Source organism: Lissotriton vulgaris, chromosome 12 (assembly GCF_964263255.1).
Source record: "Lissotriton vulgaris chromosome 12, aLisVul1.2, whole genome shotgun sequence".
Lineage (NCBI taxonomy): Eukaryota > Metazoa > Chordata > Amphibia > Caudata > Salamandridae > Lissotriton > Lissotriton vulgaris.
The window spans coordinates 693,785,935-693,811,563 of record NC_141700.1 but is presented as its reverse complement, the minus strand read 5'-3'; the positions used below and the strand labels follow the sequence as shown (position 1 = coordinate 693,811,563).

The following is a 25,629-nucleotide window of genomic DNA, read 5'->3' as shown; positions in this document are numbered from 1 at the left end:
CGGTCGGTAACGTCCGAAATTCGGTAATTTCGGCCGTTACCGACTGGTATTGGGCCACCTACATCTGGCCCTTAGTATACAAAGAATGAGTATTAATTTTTCCAAAGATATGTAGATCTAGATCATTTTTGTTAAAACTATAATATTAAACTAAGCAATATTTCCTAAAGATAGATGCAATTCACACTGACATAATTAGAACAGCCTTCAAGGAGAAAGTGTTTTATTTTATTTGGTAATTTTATTTTAATCAGCAGAACGAGAATAATGCATATGCATTGGTAACAACCTCTCCCTTCAGACTGTTGCTGTCTCTTGTATGAGATAAGGTTGTTCGTTTACAGGTACATACTTTATGAAGCAGCACTAAAAAAGTGGTAGCTGGACAGCTTAGGCCAGCATTTATTCACCACTTGGAATTTCTATGGGTAGCATTTCATTCCATCATTTGAAAGCTTTCTTTGTTACTAAAGAAAGGGAATAGACACATGCAAATCAGTTTCAGCACCTCCCTCAGAGTGCTGCCCAATCCAAATGTCTAGCGCTAGAGCATGTCCATTTGGCAAAGAAACGCAAACCCTTGAATGCATTTCAGCCATACTGTGTGTCATTATTGAGGGCAACCCCAATGGACAGAGTGGGATCTTGTGTCACACACCTTGGCATATCCCCCTAATTAGTCACTGTGACAACAAAAAGAGTCAGCCATTTAAAAATGATACATGCATTGCTATTGTGGGTGCCGGCTGCCAGGGCAGGTCACTGTGAGCTAATAAAGCAGTTGATGGCATCCCTTCCGTCTTTTGATGGGGCCTGGATCTTGCCAAGTGTTTGGTAAACACTATCTTGCACAAGATGCAGGGAGACCTCCAACTGAAATCCACACATTGGGGCAGTCCATTTTGCTGTTTCCTCCATAATAGTGATCTTGGTTATAAGTTCTATAGATCCAGCACACTCTATGGTAAGTTTCATTTGTGAGCCTGGTACACTAGTGTCCACACCGACCAGGCTACAGTCATATGGTGCTTCAATGAGCAAACCATGCAGCTTTGGGGGTCTAGACTAAATATAGAAATTAATGAGCATAAAAGCCCCGCCGCTGACCTCGGCATGCCTGGGCTTGCAGTGCCTTTGCAGAATATGTGCTGCCGTAGGCAAAGTCTGTGGTGGTTTCGTAAAGCTTATAGGTAGGGTGTTGTGAAAAACAGAATTTGCATTTGCAAAGGTGACCGATGAATCAGAATTTAACAGTGTGCGATTCCTGCCAACACATGGGTGAACAATAGTTTCCCTTAAGAACTCTGCTTTTTCAGACCCACGCATGGTTCACCATAACACCATAACAACCTCATCCAGTATTGCAAACAATAAACATTCAAACAGTGATTGTAGGCCTTGGTGCTCGATATCAAAAGATGCTGCTGGCCACACATTTTGGTAGTTATGGATGTGTTCACATTTATTTTCCTTCATTTACCTACATATGAAAATATATATCACTGGTATACAATTCACTAATACCTAAATTACCAAGATTCTGATGTGGACAGGGTAACACATGGGAAGACGCGAGTCCAATCTTTTTGAAAGAGGATGCTTCAGTCACATAATTTGAGATATTTCCTCATAGGCAACCACTTCCCACCCTGGTAGACAATACCACCAGGGCGTACTCAACCTCCTAGTAGACCCACTGATGGGGGGAGGTACTAGATAAGATATTTTCCTGGACAAAACAGGTAGATCTTTCTGCCCTATTCTAAATCGCCTTTACTGGTTGGGGCATTGGTCAGGACTGTAGATCCCTAGAAACTTAAACTAACAAATAGTTGTTAGAAATGGGGTTTCTGTTTGGCTAAGGCTTGCGCAAAAGTGAGGCAGAAACCACCATTCTATGTCAGGGCAAGGAAGTCACCCGCCAAGATAACCCCTGCTCACCCCCTTGGTAGCTTGGCACGAGCAGTCAGGCTTATCTCGGAGGCAAGGTGTAAAGCGTTTGCGCGCGCACCCAGCAACAACACCCAAGGCCCACCACAAAGGAAACTCCACAAAAGGTTATATATAAAAAATAGCCTTTGTATTATACCAAACACATTAGATAATAAATACACACTTTACAATGTGCCATAGGCACGGGCAGAATTTACAGGGGATTAGGTACAATGGACAGGGCCACGCGGACCACTGTCAGGAATAGGCACTTTGAGAACTAGCACTTGGTAGAATTAGCACTTTGCAGAAATAACACTTTGTAGAGTAACACTTATGACTTAGAATATATCATAACTGTAGCACCAAATAGAAAATAGAGCACACAACCAGTAACCACTGGTGAGAGGTAAGTACAACCTACGCAACCCTAACCACCTTAGGAAAATTTCACGCAAGGAACCATGAACTCACTTGTATCACTATACTAGATAAAACAACCACCTAAGCATAAAACTACATTTAGGGGTATAGGCATAAAGGCATTGCATATTATGCGGAAATCACATTAGGTAAGTAAAACAGCTGTGCCAAAACATTGTCACACTGACCCCAGGCCAACCTGGCCTCTCAGGGGCTCACACGCCCTCTGTCCAGTAAAGTCAGGGCAGGCTGCGCAGGCAGCCAAAGGAGAACTACTCAAGAGTTCTCAGCCTAAACGTAGCAGCTGCCCACTAAGTGCTGGGCAGCTGAATCACCAATGGGGCCAACACACGTTGGAGCCTCGTGGGCTCGAATCACACTATGGGGTGAGAACCAGCGTGGGAGCCTCCTGGGCTCGGGAAACAGATTGGCCCCATTTAGAGCCTTGTGGGCTCTGCACTACGATGGCCCCTTCGTTGGAGTCCCTCTTGAACTCGAGAGAAACAAATGCCCCCCAGGAGCCTCGTGGCTCCAAACAAGAATGCCCCCAGATGTTGGAGCCTCTCGGGGGCTCTGAAGTACTGTGTGCCTGCTGTGGGGGGAGCGGCCCTCTGCCAGCCAGGGCCGCTCTACCTCCACCAATGTGCCAGGGACGTTGGAAGAGCCTCGTGGGCTCTGAAACAATATATGCCCCCAAGGTCCGGGGGAACGGCCCACTGCCAACCGGGGCCGCTCCCAGCATGAAGAAACTGTCCCGGGACTTGCAAGACCGGAGCCCCACTCACCGTGACCTGTGGTGGGGGCTCCTCTTCCGGCGGCTCTTCTCCTGGGCTGCGGGGCTCTCTCCACCACAGGGGAGCCCCGCCAGTGACCGCAGCACTTCTCTGTCCCTTAGCTGCATGGCGGGGCTCTCCAACCGGTCTTGGTTTGCTTCCGGGCCGATCACGTGGGCGCGGGGCTTCCTTCAGACAAACGGAAGTCCCACCCCACCTCAGGAACTCCTCAGCCTGACTTCCGATTTCGGTTTCCTTGGTGGCCCGGGCCGGCGGCGGTGATTTCCCTCGCAATCCGGGGTAGGCTCCCGGCGTACCAAGGCAGTCCCTGGCGGGGTGGGCACCCGTCAGGGGTTAAAAGAAAATGCAAATGCGCAGGATAGCACCTGTGGCGAAATCGGCTCCTAAGGCGGGCAAAATGCAGGGTGGGCACATGCGCCAAATTAACGAACGAGGTGGGGATCCCTCTCCCTCCCCAGCAGCGCAACGCTGCAGCGAGCCTCCACAACCAAATCCAGCACTCCTAGGCGCTGCAGGGAGAAATCAAGCACTTCCAGGCGCTATAGGGCAAAGTTCAGGCCCCAAAGTCCCTAAAGAAAAGCAAAAAGTCCTTCAGGAGGTGGGGGTGGCAAAGGCTGGGCCCAGGAGCCAGCTCACTGGGCCCTCCAGGCAGGAAGGCAGTCCTAGTGGCGGTCCTCCTGGCGCCCATCAGCTGCAGGCCCCCCTGCAGTCAGGATCAGGAACAGAGAGCCTTTTACAAGAGGTCACAGCCTCTTTTTATACACTCAATCCCCTTGTCCTTAGGTGCAGGGTGGGGAGAAACCAGTCACAGCTGGTTTTGGAGCACTTTGTTGTGCTCAGCCACCCTTTCCATTCACTGGCCAGGCTTGGGACATTAGACGCACCCCAGGGGGCGGAGCCAGCATTGTGTGGGGAAAGCCCAGCCATATTCAGGTCCCAGGTGCACTCCTCCCCGGCCATCAACATGCAGATCTACCATTCACCACTGGGGCAGACCCATCCTGACTCCTGGAGCCTGGCATACCAGCCAGCTCCAGCCAATCACAAGCCAGACAGCCAATTCACATAATTTACTCAGACAGGCCAACTTCTAGAAGTGGCACTTACGCACTAGTCACATTCACGTCGCACACATCATCTCGCAGCATTTAATCACACGAGTCCGCACATACCAAACTCGAGTCTGCACAACCCACGCATCAGGAACTACCAGGGACACATACCTTCCCAATGCATTCCTATGGGAGGGCAGGCCAACCTTTACTACACGCACGCACTTTACCCTGGGACACAGTGGTAAAGTGCGCAGAAGCCAAAAATCACTAACACTAAGTCACATATCAAAAGCAAAAGTTTAGGGGTGAACCTGCCAGAAGGGCCAAGTCCAACAATAGGCAATAGTAAAAATTAAAAATCATGCACTGGAAGGACTAGAGTGAATCCTACCTGGTTTTAGTGCTAGTTAACCCTCGCTAGGGGAATACCCACCTTCCAGTCTGGGGAAGGATGATGTCCTCTATGGGGGGCGCTAGAGGGCGCACTGCAGCATGGCCGCACTGCCGTGAGGCTCCTGCAGCCCGGAGCCTTCATCCGGTCACTTATCCTTGCTAGAAGCCACCATTCGCTACTCTGACCCTCGCATCCTGCCTGTCGGACCGTGGACCACACTCGATCTGTTTTTCGCGTTGGTCGGAGGTTCCTGCCCACTGCTACGGGGCTCGGAAGATTCACCGCTGGACGTCCTGGAGGGCCGGCGCTCTGCGGCCCGGCTGCTCAGCTCACTTTACTCCGCTGCCTCACACGTGGGGTGGAGGCCTCATCCCCTCCCCCCTCAAGGACTCTCCGGGGTTCCCGCCTGGACCCGGCGACTGGGACTGCGCAGCACCGTGGGGATCACTCTGATCTGCTGCTCGGGAGCGGCGGCGGGGGAGCCGATCTGCCTCCGGTACCCGGCGACTGGGTCTGTGCAGCGCCGTGGGAATCACACTGATCTGCTGATACGGAGCTGCGGCAGGGGAGCCGATCTGCCTCCGGTTTTTGGATCCGGACATTGCACGGTAGGGAGTGGCGGGGCATGCATGCCTGCTCGTGCCCCCGTCTATCGTGATCACCTGGCCACCTATCCCCTGCTGAATACTACCGGGGCTCGACTGTGACTGTGGCGGCTTGTGGAAGTGCTGGTTGGTCGCGCTGCTGGAGGGCCGTTTTCTCCCCCGATTGGCGCCATTATCCTCTCAGCGGTTGCTGACCACTGGAGATCACCGTGCTTGGTCTGGTGGGCCCGTCTAACTGCCCTCGCCTCTGGTACCCCCCCTGCTGTGTCTGTGTGTGCCGCGCTGTTCTTGCGCTGCTCTGCTCCCTGGGGAAACATTTGGAGGCTGATCCCTGTGCATTGCCTTTCTAACGGTTCTGTGCTGAGCTGTGGTGGGCCATTACTGTGTCCTCTCGGACTCCCTTTGCCTGCCATCAGTATGACCTACCTGCCCGGCGGCGGCAGTGTGCTGTGCTTCTCGAGGGGTGCTGGTGCCAATGCGTGGATTTAGTACTACTGCGCCCTAATCCTGGACTTTGCTTTGCTGTTATCTGCGCAAAGGGGGCTGGTGGTTCTGTGCGGAGGTGTGCCCCCTGCCACCTACTGTTAACATTGCTTGTTCAGCTTCTTCTGCTGTGTGCATTGCTGAATTGACCGTGGACTTCCTTTCGAGGGTCGATCCTTTCGCCTCCCTATTCACGCCATTGGTGCCTGTGGTGTGTGTGGCGCCATGGGCAAACCTGATAATAAGCAACCCAAGCTCTCCTTTGACTCGGCGGCTTCCAGAAGGGGCGCCCGCCTGGCGCAAGAGGCTGGGACCTCACGATCTCCTCCTCCGCCGGCCACTGATGCTGTCTCGCAACCGGCCACCCCTGATTTCCAGCAGATGATGCAGGAGATGCGGCAGGGCTTCGCCACCATAGTGGACAAAGTGGACAAACTTTCCTCCCGCATGGACGCGGTGGTACAGAAACTTGATGTCCATGAGGAGCGCCTGACTGCGGCGGAGCAGCGAATCTCGGATCACGACGACACCTCGGCCACTCATACCACTCAGTTGGCGAGGATGGACAATATCCTACGAGTGATAGCTGCCAAGAACGAGGAGTTGGAGGCGAGAAGTCGGCGCAACAACATTCGCGTAGTGGGTGTGCCGGAGACGACGAATGTTGGAAAGATGGAAACGTATGTGGAGAGGCTTTTGGTTGGAGCAGTCGGGGCGGAAGCCTTTTCTACCCAGTTTATTGTGGAACGGGCACACCGCTCGCTTGGACCGCGCCCGGCACCGGGTGCGGCCCCGCGTCCTATCATTGCTCGCCTCCTGAACTATCGGGACCGGGATGTGGCTCTTCAAGCGGCTCGCACTTCCCGCTCACTCTCCTTCGAGGGTGTAAACTTCACCATATACCCGGACTTCACTCCGATGGTGCAGGAACAACGGCGAAAATTCTTGGCGGTCAAGAAGAAGCTTCGGGACCTCCAGGTGGACTACGCCTTGCTCTACCCTGCAAAACTGAGGATCACTCATCAGGCGAAACAGACTTTTTTCACAAATCCGCAACAGGCGGAAGACTTTGTGAAGCGGCTGAGGAGGGAGCGGGCGGCTGCTGGCCGCCAGGATGGACAGGGACAGAATGATCGCCAATCGGCGGATGAGGCGGAGGACTCTTGACCAGGTTTTTGATGGCATGATGTCTGTGTTGAACGCCTTGTATTGCTAATGCCACACTTGCCGCTGTCTGCTGTCTTTCCATTGCGGTTGCTCTTGTATGTGGACGGGCGGACCTCCGGACATCTCCGGGGGGCTGTACGGTGTGGCTGTTGGGGTGGCGATGGCTGGTTTTTTCTTTTCTATTCATTGCTCCGGGCACCCACCCTAGCACTGTGCCTGCCTTGTATCTTTGCCTACTTGGCTGGAGTGGCGGCATGGTGTGTGGGGGTGGTGAAGTGCACCTCTGGTAGGCACCCCCAACGGGAATTCCCCTACTATGTTCATACTTTACTTTGTTGTGCGACTGCTGTCTTGGACGGATGGATGGATGCCTGGGGTGTGGGGAGGGGGGGTGGTAGAGGGTCCTGACGGGTTGGGGTTGGTCAGGTGGGCGGTGGGGACACTTTGGTACTTTCGCGTTCGCTTGCTGGATGCGTTGTGATTGGGATGTTCTCGTGTGGTGCTGCGTGCCTGTTGCACGGTTATGCTCTGCCCGGTTCTGGGTGGGGGGGGTTGGTTTTGACGTTTGAAGACGGCATGGATGACTGTGTTTTTCGTGTTACTAGGTGGAGTGTGGGTGTGGCGACTACAGCTTCCTATTCTGGCTTGTGTGGTGTACCTGTTGCTGGATTGCGGGGCTCCTTGGCACGTATTTCTAATGAGTGATGTCGGCCGAAGTTTTGGATAAGATATCGATTCTTTCTTGGAATGTACGTGGGCTAAATGATGCCAGGAAATGTCGTAATGTGTTGCAATATCTGGACCGACATGCCATTCAGGTGGCACTTCTGCAGGAAACACATTTGCGCCGATCGCCGGCATGTTCGTTTGGTGGGAGATGGGCCACTGTGCGGAAATTCTCGTCATACTCCTCTTATGCGAGGGGGGTTGCAATTTTGGTTAAAAAATCTCTTGCCTTCCAGGAATTGGGATCGCACTTAGACTCTGACGGGAGATATGTGCTGTTGTGGGGGAGGATTGGGCAGATCACTGTACTTTTTGTGAATTGCTATGCACCGAATGTTGATACTCCTGCTTTCTTTCTTGCACTGTGGGGTCATGTACTTGCTGTGGATGCTTCTCATATTGTGTGGGGGGGGGGATTTTAATCTGGCAATGGTGGCTCTTGAGGACAGGTCAGAGGGGAGTCATCAGTACAATGTACAGGCCAGGGATGTCATGCGGGGCATTGTTGAGGAGGCAGGGCTGGTGGACAGCTGGCGCTATGTACATCCCGCTGTTAAGGAGGGCGCGCATTTCACGACACAGGCTCATACCTGGGCGAGGCTGGATTATATATTCCTTTCCAGGGGACTGGTGGCTGGATTGCACGGGGTGACACACCTCCCCAGGACTTTCTCTGATCACTGTCCGGTTCGGGTTGTGGTATCGGTGCCTGGACTGCACCGACCGCGCCCGCCTTGGAGGCTCTTCCCATCGGCCCTCCTGGACCCCATCTTTAAGGCGGAGCTGGGTGAGGAGATAGAGGCCTTCTTTCCGAGAAATAGGGGGTCTGTGGACAGTGTAGAGGTAATATGGGAGCATTCAAAGTTACGATTCGAGGGGTCACCATCTCCAAGAGTTGTGGGGTACTCAGGACCATTGTTCGAACGCTTGCTGATTTGGAAGCCGACCTACGACGCCTTGAGCGTGGCCTACTTGCCGGCCCTGACTCTGGTCTCATGCACCAGTTTAGAAGTAAACTCTCTGAGTACGAGGAGGAAGCGGCCAGGGAAGCGAAGCATAGGGGCAAATACTGGGTGGCTAGACGATATTGCGAAGGAGAGAGACCGGGGAAGGTCCTGGCTGCACTTACGAGACACCAGAGGCATAGCTCGGATGTATTGGAACTGGTCTTGGCTGATGGCACTCGATGCACGGACACGGCGACTATCCGGGACACGTTTCTGCAACACTACACACACTTATACACCTCCCAGCACTCCGGAGATGTGAGATATGGGGGTTTTTTGGATGAGTTGTCGCTCTGCTGGCTTTCTGATGATCATAGGGCTTTTCTGGGTAGGCCCCTTGAGGTCGACGAGGTCAGGAGTGCCATCATGTCTCTTAATAATGGCAAGGCTACGGGCCTGGATGGTCTCCCCGCCAAATTTTATAAATGCTACGTGGATATTATGGCTCCGGTTCTGCGAGAGGTTTTCGAAGACTCCCTTGAAGTGGGGCGCCTACCAGGGTCTATGAGGGAAGTTGCTATCACCTCTTTGCTCAAACCCGGCAAGGATCCCCTTGATGTAGGCTCCTATAGGCCTCTTTCATTGCTCAACTGTGATGTTAAAATACTGGCCAAAGTATTGGCGGTGCGTCTCTCTGAACTTATGCCCATCATAGTATTGCCTGACCAGTCAGGTTTTGTGCCTGGACGGGCGACCTCCCATAATCTTCGTACATTATTCTCCTTGATTCCGACCATCTCCCCGGAGCTCCCGGTGGCTGTGATTTTTCTAGACGCGACTAAAGCGTTCGACTCGGTGGAATGGGGTTACTTAATAGACGTCCTGTGCAGGATGGGCTTTCCCAGAATATTTATCTCATGGGTTAAACTACTCTACACTGACCCTATGGCCAGAGTGGTTGTAAATGGCGTGTTGTCCTCCCCTTTCCCGATCACGAGAGGAACTAGACAGGGGTGTCCACTCTCCCCCCTATTGTTCGCCATTGCTATAGAGCCTCTTGCATGTAGAATTCGGCAATTGCATCAACAGAGCGCGTTTAACTGCCTTCAGCGGCAGATTGGCATCTCCCTGTACGCTGATGATGTTACCCTTTACGTGAAAGACCCGCAGTCGAATCTTAATGCGTTGTTACGGGAGTTTGTTGTCTTTGGCGGCATATCTGGGGTTCATATCAATTGGCAGAAATCCCAATTCTTTCCTCTTACTGCGGCGGTCCACCGTTTCCCGCTTGACTACCCCCTAGAGTGGTGTGACTCGGAACTGCGATATCTGGGTATTGTTGTGTCTTTGCTCAAGGAGGAGACGCTACGACTTAATTACGGTGTCGCTATAACTAACTTGGCAGATAGCGTCACGAGATGGATGTCTTTACCATTGTCTATGGCGGGCAGAGCGTCTCTTATTAAAATGGTGGTGTTGCCCCGCCTCTTGTATCTGTTTCAAAACATTCCGTATTATCCTGGGGCTTATTTTTTCGCACGTCTCCGGTCAGAGTTGCTTCGGCTGTTCTGGGGGGGCAAACAACCAAGAGTGGCGTGGTCTACGCTGACGCTGCCTTATGCTGACGGGGGCTTTGACGTCCCTGAATTTGAACTTTATTATGTCAGCGCTCAGGCGCACTACGCCTACCACTGGATTCGCCCCACACCGTTCATGCCTCAGGTGGCCGCTGAGCAGTGGGTCGCCCATCCTCTCCCATTGGAGGGCATGGTCCTGGGCAATGTGGGGGACATTGACACACATCAAACAACGGTTACCTGCACTGTTGATGCATGGAAACGTATCGCAAAGGTACTGGATGTCGCCTTTCTCTACTCGCCTGCGTTGCCTTTGATATATCACCCCGCTCTGTCTCTTCTCCAGGAAACTGGGTTTCAACGACTGTGCAGTCGTCTTGCGGTGCGTACCTGGGGGGACCTGTTTCGTGAGTGCACTTTCCGTACCCGGGAGCAGTTCTTCGGGGATGTTACGTGCTCCCCGCTTGATATGTTTTATTATGTCCGGTTGCGTCAGGGCCTGAGGTCACTGTTGCCTGAGTTCCCTGCGGAGCCGGGTGTGACCCTACCGCTACATGTGCTGTTACTTTCTGACGGACGTCACTTGGTGTCCAGACTGTATGGTGCCATCAGAAAACAACGTGCTGTCTCGCCGGGACGGGCACGAGCCCACTGGGAAACTGAGCTTGGCATATCCATTTCTGATGACCAGTGGAAATACTGTTGTGGAGTGACCGCCAACATCTCCTCTAGCTGCCGTCTAAAGATCATACACTACAAGTTCATACAGCGTTTTTACTACACCCCGGCTAGAAAGCTCAGGTTCCGGCTGGCGGAGGATGACAGATGTGCTCGTTGTCATGCGCCAGGTGCCGATTTTCTTCATTTGGCATGGGAGTGTGGGGTGGTTTCGGAGTACTGGGTGCGGGTCCATGATGCTCTCCAGGTTATGACCGACAATGGAGTACCGTTTGACCCCTTGGTCCTGGTGCTAGGTTATACCAAGGCGGTGCCGGCAATGTATCGTAGATTTGTGGATGTGACTCTGCTGTTGGCAAAGAGGCGGGTGGCCTGTTGTTGGGGAAGGGGCAGGGTACCGCAGTTTGAGGACTGGTTGAGGGATGTCATTTATTGTCAGGACCAATATAATGTTTACGCAGAATTGATGCCTGTGCGCTGTAGGCCCAGAGACTTTTGGAGCCCGCTGCAAGTGTACCTCCTTACCAGGGCTGTGCAGGATTCTGACTCGGACAGTGCTGATCGGGTTGGGGTGGGTTGATGGGGCTTTCTTTGTTGGAATTACGCACTTCTCTGCCACATGTCCGGCTTATGCGATGTGAGGGTTCCTCTATCTGTACTGTTGCCTCTCTCGATATAGGGAGTCTGTCATGATTATCGGCAAGGGAGCGGGGCGCTCCTGACGTCTCTCTTGGAATGCGGATCGAGATACCTTACCTCAGGGACTACTGCACTGTGCACATGTGTCCGCGGCCCTGGCCCGGTTCTCCCCGTTAGGACTGTATATGCTTGTTATTCGTACTGTTGATATGTTCATATGCTCTGTAATGATGCACTACACTTCAGGCCACTGCTACGGCTGTCACCTCATTTCGGCCCGCTGGATTTCCCCTCTGGATATGGCACCTGAACGTTTTGTGTATGCCGCTGCACTATACTACACCTGTACCCTTGTATGCTTTGTATATGTGACATTGATGATCTCATGCTTGTCTTCTACTACCTGTTGCGAATAAAGGTTTAAAAAAAAAAAAAAGGATGATGTCCTCTATAGTCACACAGTCATCAAGGGGTACATCATGCCGAGATACCTATCATACTTCCTCACCCACCCCCAGAAACACGTTGGTGAGAAGTCGATGGTCCGAGACATGGTGCTTTTATTCCATCACATAGTTTGTTTTAAATGCACCAGACGTTACCACTATTAAACTTGAAAATCCGGTTACCTATAGGTACTTTTAACTTTATCTAGATCCTCCTGTTTTGTCCAGAAAAATATCTAAGAACTCCCTCCATCGGGTCTACAAGGAGGTTGAGTCCGCCCTCGTGGTATTTCTCCTACCAGGGTGGGGAGAGGTTGCCTATGATGAAGCATGTCACATTAAGTGAGTGAGGCTTCCTCTTCCAAAAAGACTGGCCTTTCTTCTTGTCTTGTGTTAGCCCCCTCCACACTAGAATATTGGTAATTTAAGTATCAGTGATTTGGACATAAAACACTGATGTAAAAAGCACTACATAGCCACTATACCTTTTTCTGTTTTGTGCGATTCTACAAAGTACAACAGATCCAACTCTTAACTGCTGTATCTCTGTGGTAGCCGGGTTGGCCCTAGAACATTTGCTTTCCTGAGTAAAATTGTACTTCTGTCACACACGTCCACAAAAGTGATGGTAATGACATTCAGCAAGATGACGTTTTTTGTCTGTCAGGGCGTGTGAATAAAACTGAATATCTTTTATAAAACATATTTCGTCTCAGATTTTTATTTTTCTCTTACGTCTGTTTAAGACCTTTAGAAAATCCACTATCCACATGTACAATGCTTACCAGAGCTGTAGAGTATAAAATGTTTTACATTGACTACAGTAAATTTGATAGCATTTTCATATTTTTGCTGTTGGTGGTTTGTTTTATAGTTTGCTTGGCGCTTGAACTCTTTTGTAATTTTTTGGTTTTGTTAATATTGCCTGTTTAGGAAAAATACAGGTAGAAATAAGGGGGCTAAATATTCATGTTTGTATTGGAAAAGTAACAACATGTGTTTACCTCACCAAGACAAGGCTGTAGTACCAGACCTAAATCTCTGCCGTGCCCTTATATGTGGATTACCAAAATGTTTTGAAAAATTCAAGAATTCAGAGATTTAAATCGAGCTGTACATTTTTCTTGCTTGTTAATTGGTAGTCTAGAAATCGATCTGATTGTGTTGCTTTTATTCAATAGGTGCACAATAGTGAGCATCAGTTTTAATTTACTCTATGGATTAAGGTAACAAAACATTGTTGAAATGGTTCTCACCTTTCATTCTTTCTACAACGTTCTGCATCCTGGCAAAGACAATAGGTCTGGCTTGGATTAACACACTGAAACACAGACATGCACACTTGTGCATTCCTGTAATTACATTAGTTAGTAGATTATAGCTGACCTATTTTATTTGCCAGTGTTTGTTATTCTGAATCACTTTTCTAAACCTGTATCAGTCACAAGCTGCACGCTTACCAGTCTCAGAAATGAACTGAGACTGACCACCATGGAAGGAGCTCCCAAGCTAGTCTGCCCAGCCTCTTGTGCATTTAAAATAGGGATAAGTGGATTGTCACGATGTCAGCCGCTGTATCACATGGCAGGTCTCCAACTTCATGAGGTAGTTCTGTTCCATAGTGGAGAAGTGTGGCTCAATGGTTAGAGCGGCAGACCCTGATGCGGAGGTCTGGCCTGGGACCAGGGTTCAATTCCTGACGCGGCAGGGTCTTGGGCTCATTGTCTGCGGACTCGATAATTCTCGCCTCGGTGCCTACTCTAATCATGGGGTCCCATGCTGCAACTCTGGGCAATAGCTTGCTTAATCTCCACAACGGCCCCTACAACACTGGGATGCCTGGCTTCACCTTGGGGGTGCCCCGGAGGGGCTTCTCACAGGGAGAGCCAGGAAGGGTTCCACAGCGTTATACAGCGCCGGGACGCCCCGGTGATGGGCAGCTGTGCGCTTTACAAGTATACTACATTAACATTAACATAGTGCCTTCTGCTGTATGAGTGTCCTTGGTGTTCTCCGGCTCCTCATACCACACTGAGAAGAACAAAAATGTGATGGGTAGAATGCTTGATGGATGGACATCAGCAACGAGTAGTACTCTGGGATTAATTCCAGTCCATCTTTTGTGCCCCCTTTGCCACTACAGAGAGGAGCCACTCTTATGCAGTCAGTTTTGGCTGCGCCCAAATAGGGACAGCGCAGCCTAATTTGCTAGGTCAAGCCCTTGATGCGCAGGAAAACAAGCAACCCCGACATGTACCACATCAGTAAAATGCATCCTGAGCCCTTTGAAACCACGAGCATGGTCCTCTCGTTCGAACCTATCAGATCCATTTAAGGCACCCTATAAAAAAAAGGGGGAGATTAAATGTAATCATAGTCACTGGTAAATACACAGGCAGCGACCGAATCAGTCATTTTTTTGCTCACACTTATGCTACAGACAGGACATTGGATATACACATCAGTCCTGGTCTCTCCCTTAAAGGGACAGTATAGACCAAGGGAAACATCCTTTACAACACAACTTTTACCATTCAATGCCTTTACATCACAACTTTTACAACACAAACCATTACAACGCATTGAGCTGGGGGGCGTTCTAGGATAGGGAATAGATTTAATTTACTACCCAACACCTTCCCTACTATCCACGGGGGCTGGAGTTGGAATAGTAAATTAAACTATTCACTATCCAGCACCCCTCAACACTATGCGTTGTAAAGGCATGCGTTGTAAAACGTGCGATGTAAAAGCATGCGTGGTAAAAGCATGCGTTGTAATGTCATACATCCATAGACCAAGCAGCTAGACCTCTTGGGCTAGTTCAGTGACCTTCCCTAAATGTGTCAGGCCTGTAGATGGCATTATTTCTTATTGAGTGGGCAGTGCTCTAAAAACCTAATCATATTTTACCTGGAGTGCGAAACACCCTTACACTATTCCTAGTTATGAGTTCCGTCACACAGCTTTTTGCAAAATGCTTATTTCTTCCTCTACTAGTTCTAACGAGGAGAGATATGTCTGTGAACAAATGTATCCCATTGTAAATTCTAAGTCCCTGCATCATAGGCTTTCTGCTTCCAGTCTCTTCTCTTGCCAGAGACTTCGCCCTTGTAATCTTTATTTGCTTGAGTAATGTTAATGGTTCGGCCATGTCTCCTCCCACTCCCTGCCTCCCACTGCACTTCTCCAATCGCACGTCAGAGGGGTCAATCTCCCCCTTAAACTGCACTGAAGTAAAATGTTGGAGTCAGTCTTTTGGCTATTTGTATAAATGTGAAGCTTTCATTTGTATTTTGTGTTATTTGTTGTCTCAACATCCCCTTTTTTGCTCCTAGTAACTCTTCCATTACACCCCTAAATTGCACTAGTTTTCCCACGCCTTGTAACACTGTTTGGAGACACTGAAGATGCCCCAACCTGTGCATCTAGCAGTGGGTTACCTTCATATCCTCATTCTTTGTACATGTTGAATCCGACATGAGACCCGGCGAATGCTGGAGCGCATTGTACATATGGAAATGGTGAGGCATCTTTTCAACTAAAGATGTTAAGTAGATTTATAGTGATGCATGTTGCCTTGCGGTCACTACAGTGGGCATAGGTTTTGTTGATTATGTCAGAAGGAAAGCAAGAGCAACATAAATCACTTTTCTGATTTTCCACAATCTCAATCCCAGTCTTGTGTGGGATCCATTGAAAACAGGTTTAGAAAACTCAATATTCAAGATTCCATGAACTGCAAATGGTTGGGTTCTGCCATCAGGTCAGGAACCATTGCATTCCACAGCTTGGGGATCTTCATGCCATGGCATCTGTCTCCATAGTTAAGAAGCTTGTAGACCTGCTGGTTGATCAGTGAGAGTGCAGTGCCATCGTTGGCATGTAGAGTGAGTCCAGTGTCTGTGTTCGCTCCTTCTTCTGAAGTAGACTTTGTGTAGAGCGCAGAGAACCTTAAACATGCATCCACCGGGAGCTGGAGGAGGACTTTTAACCCCTTCACTGCGGCGGCTATTCCGCGGCAGTGCTAAGGGGGCGGGGCGGAAGAGCAGCAAGCGCATGCTGGTGACGGAACCGCTCCGTCACCAGCGTCGGTTGCGCTGTGCTTATGACGGAGCGGTTCCGTCATGGCCCGCCCGCTCAATAGAACGCTCAGCGCAGGCGCGGAATTTGCGCCGCGCATGAGCGGCGGGCGGGCCATGACGGAACCGCTCCGTCATCAGCACAGCGCCACCGCAGCTGATGACGTAGCGGTTCCGTCATCAGCATACAAGGGGTTAATGCAGGCTTTATGTGTCCATGCCTTGATTTGTAGTCCCTGAGGTCCCTTGATGGGTTTCTTTTGGAAACTAGATTCGATGGTGTCAGGCTGTGAATAAATGAACAGCACTACGTTCTGGAGCCAGGGAAGAGGCATGGCAATGTTATGCAGATATAGAAGTGATATAGAAATTTCTTTCTGGAGACAGAATCGGCCATGGTAAGGGGATGCAAATATAACATTTTCATAGTAAACATATGGAGACGGAGGAGTGACAGGGTGAGGTTCTGCAGAAGTATGAGTACCACAGGAATACTTTGGCAAGAGGGGAGTAACATGGTTAAGTTTTGCTCATATAAGAGTGATGTAGTAAGGTTCTCTAAACAGAGGATAACTCGTGTTGGAATTGTGAAACAGAGAAGTGACAAAGTGATGTTTTGGCAAGCAGGAAGTTTAAATTGCCTGGTGTATAAAAATCTTTAAAGGGGTAAGTGAAGTTGTATTGCTTATCTAGGGTTCAGAGGTTGGGAAAATCCAAGCAGACCACACCCATTTGCCCTCAATTGACCTTATTTTCTGGAAACTCTTTCCTATTTCCCACCACTAACATTACCTAGTGGCTGCACAGGAAGTCACCTAATATCCTATCCTGTCCAGAGTGTATTAGGCTACTGGCCCATACCCATGTCAGTTATAAACAGGTATGCTTTTCAAATATAGGGGATGACTCCCATTTAGGCCTCAAACTGCACATACATGGTAGCAGTAGCCAAGTGGTTGTTGGCTTCCTTCCTCCCTTCCATTAATGGGCTGCCTCCATCCTTGACTTTCCAAATGTAACAAAGACATAGAAACTAACAATAGTGCCTTTGGACCTCTGGTACCATCTTATTAATGTGGTCACCCACACTTATTTTGCTCCGGCACCACAAGTGAATTAATGGCCCTGTAAGCTGCTGTGTCACTTAATATAGATTTATTCTTTGAACCTCAAATCGATGCGACTGTAAGCACCAACGTTTGGCATCCTGTTTTCCTGTGGTGGATACCCACCCGGCCTACTGGACTTCAAGAGGATGGATATGGCGGTTGTAATGGTGCTTAAGCTGAGCTACCTGCCAAAACACAAATAAACTTGAGCCTTGAAATCTTTTCACACGCACCAACAAAATTTAAGACTCACAAAGTTCTCAAAGATCTTGCACGCAAGAACTTTTTTTGACTACTACTTCCCCCCTAGCTGGGTCAGGCTTCCAAAACCTTCCTAAACTGCAGATGTTTTTCCCTTAGACTGATACACTTACAGAACTCATCTCTCTTGAACACCTTTCTGCGTCCCTCTGCCATCAAGAACTCTGCTCTGGCTACTGATCCTAGGCCCTTAGACTATTCTTGATACACTTTCACCTCCTATTCCTTCGCCTCCAGATGTATGTAAATGTAAATGTATAGGCATTTATATAGCGCACTACTTACCCGTAGGGTCCCAAGGCGCTTCGACCGCTGCGAAACCCTTCCTGGCTTCCCTGAGAGATGGTCCCTTAATGGGTATCTCCAGGGTGAGACCAGGCATCCCCTGCGGTCTGGTGGGGCCGTTAGTGAAGATGAGGCAAGCTAATGCCCAGAGTTGCCGAGTGTGATCGCTGATCAGAGTGGGCACCGAGGCGAGAGAATTATCGAGTCCGCTGACCCTGGTCCAGAAACCTGCCGCGCCGGGAATCGAACCCTGGTCCCGGGCCGTCCTCTGCTCTCGGGTCTGCCGCCTCTAACCAGTGAGCCACACTACTTCACTGATCATCCTGACACCTTCCAGCAGCCTGGTCTTTTAGAGTAATTCCTAACAAAATAAAATTAGATAACTTTTATGTGTTAGACATTGGTCTCATACCAAACAATCCTGTGGGATCTTGTTCCTAGCACATCTGAACACAACTTTATTGCTATGTCTAATACTTGATGGTCTCATGTCTTCTGTTCCAGTAGCACCTCTCACAAGGATCCAGCCCCATGCGGACTATATTACCCTGGCTTTGTACCACTTGGCTCAGTGTTATCATAGGGGCTTATCATACACTTGTTTGTTTGAGATAAGACTTGCCTTGCCGCGTCAGCAGTTCAGTTTAGCTGTTCGGATCAAGCAGATCGGTGCCGGTAGCTCGGAGCTCAACGCCCTGAGAGGAGATGTGCACAGACCAGCAAATCGAGCGCAGAGGAGCGCTACGGAGCGTGTTTGCCGCGAGCGGGGGCTGTGTGTACTGCAGAGAAGTTCAGAGGAGCAGGCACTTTCCCTGCTCCCACCGCCGAGTCCGCCGAGATTTTTCCAGAGATAAGCCCGCACAGGAGACAAAATCCCGCAGAGATCCCTGCCTCACGGGGCCTCTCGCCGGGGACCCAGCTGGGTGTGGCGTGACGGCTTGACGGGTACAGTGTAGCAGGGGCTGAGTGTGCCTGCAACTGAGGCAGAAACTAGTGCAGTACACCTGAAGGAAACTGCAGTATCCTGGTGAGGTGGCGATTCAGCCAAAGTAAGCTGAAGGAGGGGCAGATACGATGAAAGAAGGATCCCCCCAGCCCAATCATCAATATTGAGAGACCCCATCCAGGGGCAGGAGTCGATAAAGAGAGGCTGCCCCAGAGGGAAAAACACCAAACAGGGAAAAGAGCTGTAAGGAGGATTTCCTTCAACCTTGGCAAGGGAGTAAGGCAAACAGCGGCACAACAGAGGTAAGTGAGTGTGAGTGCATGAATAGAAGCCGGATTAGATTAGCAGTATCCTCCTAAAATAGCCCGGAGACGAGTGAGTTACTGGCAGGTTCAAGGTCATGGGAAGAGAGCCAGGAAAGTCAGGACTCCCATGAGGACATTACTGAGGGGAGACGCAAGAAAAGGAGAGGTAAAAGAACAATTAAACAGGCCCGCAAGCTAAAAAGGTGTATACCTCAATACCACCCATAAAAAAGATCACTGCAACCTCTAATCCCATAAAGGATTTCGTAGGCAAACATTACAAAGTCCCAATCTCACCTGTAATAAACGTGGAAACTGAAGAAGAGCCCCGGTCTGAGAACATAATAAATATTGAAACGGAGGAGGTGCACCAGGAGGAGAAAAGTAAAAGTAGAGCGTCAGAGAAGGAATTGGAATTGGAAAAAGAGACAGAGGATCCCCTGTTAATAAATCTATCCTTTCAGAGTCAAAACTCAATAATGGCGGCAACACGGCTCTCATCGTCGCTAAAACTCTTTTCCCTGCAAACTTCGGGGAAGGAAAGGCAATTGAGAATGGAAAGCCTCGAGCCCAGTTTCGTCTGGGGGCACCTTCTAATCAAGTGCTACAAGGCCACAAGGGGAAAAACAAGTCAAATCAACAGGACCCTGAAAGGACTGGGAGCCAAATAATCCTAGAGAGAAACAGCCCACAGGATTCGGACCTGTCAGCAGCATCCACTTCGTCTATTTTGGAATTACTTTTAATGCTACAGAAAAGCCTTCAGGGAATTCTATAAGTATCACTGCTGAACAATGGGGTATTAAATGACCAAAAGTTATTTCTAAAAAAGATAGAAGAGCTGGCAGGAATCAAAGGAGAAATGCCCCTCATGTCAAGACCAGTAGGGTCCCCACAAAAAAGTGAGCAAAGTACAGGATGTGAATCGGAAGAGCCACTAGATAATGTATATATATCTAAATGCCCAATGTTGGTAAAAAGGAGGTATGAACATGCAAGGGTCTGTATTAAAGGCAGGGTAAGCAAAAAGCAGGCCCCACATACTGTGACAAAGGAAAATAGGAAGAAAAAGGAAGAGGAGGGTAAGCTAAATGTCTCGGCCAGGTCCTTTGTCCCTATCGGTCCCTTGGTTACAGAGGTTAAAAGGAAGGCAATGAACACACAAAAGAAGAGTCAGAGTAGCATGCTCCAAAAAGAGAAAGTTCTAAAAATCAAACCCGTAAATCAGAGAATGATCCCATCACTAAAAAGTCAAAGACAGAACCCCCAGAGGCATAGTAACCAAGAGGTAACCCCACAGCCACACGTGCTGGTAGCAGGGCCCCAAGGGAGGGAAGTGATTAAACAGCCAAACCTAGCTTCCCCTGAGAAAGGAGGTGAAAGGGCGAATGATAAATGGGTCTATCTGGAAGCAGCGCAAGCAGGTCAAAGGGGTAAGAAATCGAGGAAAATGAATCCTTTAAACAGGTCACAAGTTCTGTCAGTTTTTTCCAAATGTACAAGCCTTAGTGGGATTGGATCTAAAGACTTGAGACAGGTGCGCTTTATAGAAAGTACAAATGGAAGGGAAGTAACAAAAGTACTACTATACTCGGACCTGGTAAAAATTGCAATTACGAAAGCAGCCAGTGAGATACTCCAAGGGGGAATAAGGGTGATCACAGATAAAGATCTAAGGGGCGATTTACAACCTGGAAGGAATTTTTTAAAGTGCCATGCTGGTCTGGGGAGGAGACAGGTGAGGCTACAAAAGGATAACGAAGAAGAGGGTAGCCGCCTGAATATAGTGATAAATAATACTGTAAAAGAGGACTCGTGGGGTAGCTGGAGTCAATGTAGCTATTTAGGAGACCCCTCGGAGAGAGATTTGGATGGAATGGGGGAAGTAGGTGGCCTAAGTGAGATAGAATAGGAAAGGGGGGTGCCGCGTTGCCTAAGTCTCTTATCATGGAACGTAAATGGGCTAGGCAATGAGCTAAAACAAGAACATATAAAGGAACAAGTAAATAAAGTAGCAATTGCCTGCCTACAAGAGACCTGGGCATGCGGCGAAACCCCTAGCTTCGAGGGCTACCATCAACTAAATCGATTGGCCAAGAGGCAAAGATTTGGCCACCCATCGGGGGGAATTATGACACTCATCTCAACAAAAATATTAAGTAATGTAGTACTGTTAAAAGTAAAATGTAAATGGTTACTGGCTTGCAGGTTAAAACACCTGACCCTGGATAAGAAATGTGAAATGATAATTGTTATAAACATCTATATGCAGTGGGATAATGCGGGTGAATATGTAATTGAGATGGGGAATTTCAAACGGGATATAGGCGCTATACTAGAAAGGTATGCCTCAGATGTGTTGTTAATTTTGGGGGATTTTAACCACAAGCTGTACCCAATGAAGGTGACTGCTGGTATGCAGAATTGTTGGATGCTTATGGAATTAACTATGCCAGCTTCCCAGTATGTGCTCCATCGAAACAGGATCTGGACTTGGTGAACTACCTAGGGGAAAGGGGCCTTTTCTGCTTAAATGGCATGTTTAAAACAGACTGTCCGGCAGGGAAGACCTTTAAAAGAGGCTCACAAAATTCCCCAATCGACTATGTCTTTATGCTAGCCTGGAATTTAAGGTACATCAAAGCGAGAGTAGTGACCATAACCCGCTTCAACTGAGGATAAAAGGGGGAAGGTTGGAACCCAGAGAAAAGGTGATCCCACAAGAGGTGGAGTACCCAAAACGGGCAACAACAAGATTAACAGGTGAGTACCAGGAAAAGTTAAAATCATTTCAACTAAAGGTTGATTTAGTAAACCCCGCGAGGGAAAACTTGGAATGGTACGAGGAGAAGATAGCTCAAGTAGTCCAGTGCCTTAGGGTAGAACTAAAAAAGGTTAAAGGAAAAGGTACAGGCTAGGCGATTGAAATGGTTCTCAATCGAGTGCCAAATCAAACAAAGAGAGATAAGGACTGAAGCTAGAAGACAAAGGAAAGAGTTCAACCAAGAGGGGCACAATCATATCACGCAAAAAGGGCTTCTAAAGAGAAATGCTGGGGTCAGCTGTTAGAGTCAATTGAAGCTAAGAACTTGAGGCAATTCTGGAAATTGATAAAATCAGCATCGGCCCCCCCTGCGGGTGAAATGAAATGCGTAGTAAGGGAGGCAGCCTGGGACAAATATTTAAGGGAACTGTATGGAGCCCGAACATCCACTGGAGAGTCAGGACCTCAAGATTGGCAGGGAATCTCAGAAGAATTCAAAATAGATTTTACTGAAGAGCGTGTAGAAGAAACGATTAAGAAACTGAACTTAACCCGGGCCGCAGGGCCGGACAATCTCCCGGCGGTAATATTAAAATCACAAACAAAGTGGTGGGCAAGATTCCTTTCTCAACTGTTTCAAGTGATTTTAACAGGAGGTAAAATGCCATTAAATTGGAAGGGCGCAATAATTAGACCAATCCACAAAAAAGGTAGCAGGGACGAACCTCAAACTTACAGACTGATAAACCTTTTGGATATAGGGGAAAAGGTTTTCTCAAAAATAGTGTTAAATAGACTAAATGCTTGGGTTGAAGAGTACTCAATCGTTCCCATTGAACAGGGAGGATTCAGAGAGGGTCATTCTACAATAGACCACTGTTTCTCATTATGGGCAATGGCAAGGAAGTCAACGGAACAGAATGGAAAGCTTTGTTGCTGCTTCGTTGACTTCCGAGCCGCCTTCGATTCAGTGGATTGGGCCTGCCTCTGGGAAAACACTAATTAATAAAAATATACCGAGAGACCTGCTGACAATAATAAAAGAATTACAACGAGGCCATTGGGCTCAAGTAATTAGGGACACTGAGGGGTCATTAACGCCAAAAATACCTATCGAAAACGGCTTAAGACAAGGCTGTGTACTGGCCCCCCAGTTATTTTCCATATTTTTATCGGAACTACCAGATTGTCTCGAAGTAGAGGGTAGCGCCAGCCCAAGAATGAATGGCAAAAAGGTCCTGTGCCTCTTATTTGCGGATGACCTTGTAATAGTCGACCAAACAGAAATAGGCCTTCAAAGGAAGTTGAACTCTTTTTACAAATACTGCGCAAAGAAACTTTTAACAGTAAACTTAGACAAGACAAAAATTCTATGTTTTGGGAAAAAAGCGACTAAGTTTAATTGGTTTTTAGGTGATCTTAAATTAGAATCTGTGGATGATTATCGCTATCTAGGGGTGTGGTTCGACAAAAAATTAAATTGGCATACACATCTAGAAGCCCAAAAAGCGAAGGCACAATTATCAATCGCGGGTTTAAAAATGTTCAATCGTGATTATGGGGATAAGTCGCATCGACCACTACTAAAGGCTTTCAGTGCAATGATTCCACCGCAAGTACTCTTTGGAGCAGAAATCCTTTATTTGAGCGGTAAGGGAGGCTGGGACCTAGAGGAAGGAAAATGCCTGAAAAACCTTTTTTCCCTGCCCCCATCAGCAATGGTGCAAGCAATAAGAACAGAATTAGGAACAACGGCTTGGGGGGTACAATCACAAATAGCAGTGATTAGATTTTGGAAACGTCTTGAAAATGAAATAGGAAAAAAAGTGGCACAATGGTGCAGGAAAGAGTTACAATTGAGTAACTTAAACTGGGCAAATACGTGCAGGAAGAAAATGGTACAGGCCTGCGAGATCTTAAAAGTAGATATATGTCGAGATTCACTAAAGGTAGAGTGCACAAAGAAAGAGCTAAAGTTTAATGGACAAGAAGCCACTAGAAATGCTGATAGGGAATACCTGGTTAAGAAAGCATCAGTAGAGTTCATGATGAATTCATGGGCAAAGGAAAACTGGTTCCCTTATCTGGACACCCTACCAAATCCATGGTTTAGACAAGAGAATCTAAGGTTGCGCATTGGAATTAACCCTTGGCTAATAAATAAAGAAATTAAAACTAAAATGCTGGACCCCAGTGGGTGTTGTAAATGTAGGTTGGGCACAAAAGGGGATTCAGTGCACATTCTGCTGGATTGTATAAACATCTTAGATCTGCGCAAACTTTGGCTGCGCCCTATATTTGTAAAGTATGGTATAAGAACTCGGGTGCAAGCGATTGAGCTTATCACAGAATTGCCTAGTATTGACATTGCAATTGCTTTAGGGAAGTTCATAAAGTTAGCACAGAGTTTTATAATAAGTCAGAAATAATATTTTAGAATTTTATTAATGAATGAATTTAAATCTTGTATAGGAGAATTGGTTGGTTTTATTAACCCATACAGGGTAAGGATCTTACTAAGCAAGAGAATGTATGAGCATCCACTTTTAAATGTTTTGTATTAAGGGGGAGACCATTTTATAAATTGAAACTGTGGTGGAATGTTTTAATGTGTATTTAGCTAGAGAATTTGTTGGGAAAGGTTTTAAATTAATATTAATTGCTATGTATTTGTTTAAAGATTCCGATCTAAATAAACATACTTTTTGACTCAACTATTATTCTGAGTATAAATGCCTAGCTAGATACTTAGTTCTGAATGGAAAAGAATTTGCTGAAAGAGTCTGCTCTTTACTGACAATTAATAATAGTGCAGCTTTATTATTGGCGGAAAAATGACTCAGCAGCACACATATCCTATCTGTAAGCAACACCAGGTAGGCATAGATAAGATGAGTCTTTGATAATAGTGATGGTTCATTTAGTCTATCATTTTCTTGTTAGCCCTTGACATACAGAACCTATACATCCCCAGCTTTACATTTCTATTCTTATGCTGACCTTGCACAGACTGCCCTGCGACATTAATTCTGCGTATTCAGCACTTTTGCTCTTATGATTATGCCCTTTGCTTTTCTGAAACTGATGATTGCTTTCACTTCCGTCCAAGGAGGCAGCCATTTTGCAGTGTCACACAGACATTGTATACATATGCACAAACACAAAATCATACACTCAACACTGCTCCTGAGGTCGGGTGCCAAGGCATTACCCGGAAGGGGTGGGCGGCCATCTTAAGGGGTCTACAATACAGGAGATATACAGTATGCCAGATTGGATTTTTTCAGATTCTGACAGGAGAGGTTCAATGAAAAAAGCTGGTATATATGAACGAGCAAACTCTTATATACAGTAACAGATGACTTAACATAAGAAATATCAAAAGAATAAAGAACTGATCAGAAATACCCCCAAAAAGTAAAGTGCAGAGTGAAAAAATAAATAGAAACAATAATGAATAAGGAAGGACCTAGTAGAGGAAACATAAAAAGCAATCCTAGTTAAGCATGCTGACATGTTACAAGTAGCTACGGAAACAGTCACAATATAGAAATTAAAACAAAACTAAAATGAGAATCACAGTAGCAATACAAACGAATAATTTACTGTTCCTTAAATGCCCATCATGATGCACAAAGCATCATAGGAATACATTTCTTAACTGACAAGCTTGAGTTTGTCTACAATATATGTCCATTGCGACTGCCTACCTCAGTGTGTGTTTATTTATTTGTGTTTTACATAGTGCGAACCAGACCCAACTGGACAGCAGAGTGCATGAAAGCAGTGCAAGAGGGTAACAATGTAGTGCAAGTCAAAAGGGAAAGAACAAAAATAATAAGAAATTACCTCTACGTCCCTCGTCCTCGAACCATTCATAACTAATGAAGTATATTCTACTGACAGAAACAAAACAGGAAACAGTTTTAGGCTCCACCCACCCTCTAGCAAGGGGCTATCATTACGTAGCCAGTAGAAAGCACTTCCTGTTTTGTTTCCTGTCAGTGGGCA

At 47.8% G+C, this 25,629-nt stretch overlaps 1 protein-coding gene across 2 annotated transcripts in view; it reads left to right on the top strand.

The window, feature by feature from the left end:
- Positions 1-25,629, top strand: part of PLCG2 (phospholipase C gamma 2) — a 448,457-nt gene that overhangs the window by 93,965 nt on the left and 328,863 nt on the right. The window contains exon 1 of one of the 2 annotated variants that reach the window (XM_086945889.1): positions 18,762-18,851. The exons of the other annotated variant lie outside the window; for it this stretch is intronic. The gene's annotated coding sequence lies outside the window, so the exon portion shown is untranslated. Of the gene's footprint in view, positions 1-18,761; positions 18,852-25,629 lie in introns of those variants that run through there. 2 annotated transcript variants of the gene reach the window in all.